Source organism: Penaeus monodon, chromosome 24, assembly GCF_015228065.2.
Source record: "Penaeus monodon isolate SGIC_2016 chromosome 24, NSTDA_Pmon_1, whole genome shotgun sequence".
Lineage (NCBI taxonomy): Eukaryota > Metazoa > Arthropoda > Malacostraca > Decapoda > Penaeidae > Penaeus > Penaeus monodon.
This window is the reverse complement of record NC_051409.1, coordinates 40,272,071-40,272,299: the sequence shown is the minus strand read 5'-3', so window position 1 is coordinate 40,272,299 and position 229 is coordinate 40,272,071.

The window sequence follows — 229 nt, the reverse complement described above, 5'->3', positions numbered from 1 at the left end:
ACGTTTGTAAAAGACAAAATAAGTAAACAGAAAGGTTGAATATTCACCCCTTGGTACTTAATGGCATTATTAATTGTTATGGTGATAATATTCAAGGGATAAATCTAATCTAATGTCAATATTGCTGACATCATTGCTTTCAAAAGTGGGTATACTGAAAATATAATCAAACACTAGTGATTGTAATTTTGATAAAGAATACTAAAGAATTAAGGAAAATGTAGCGGCT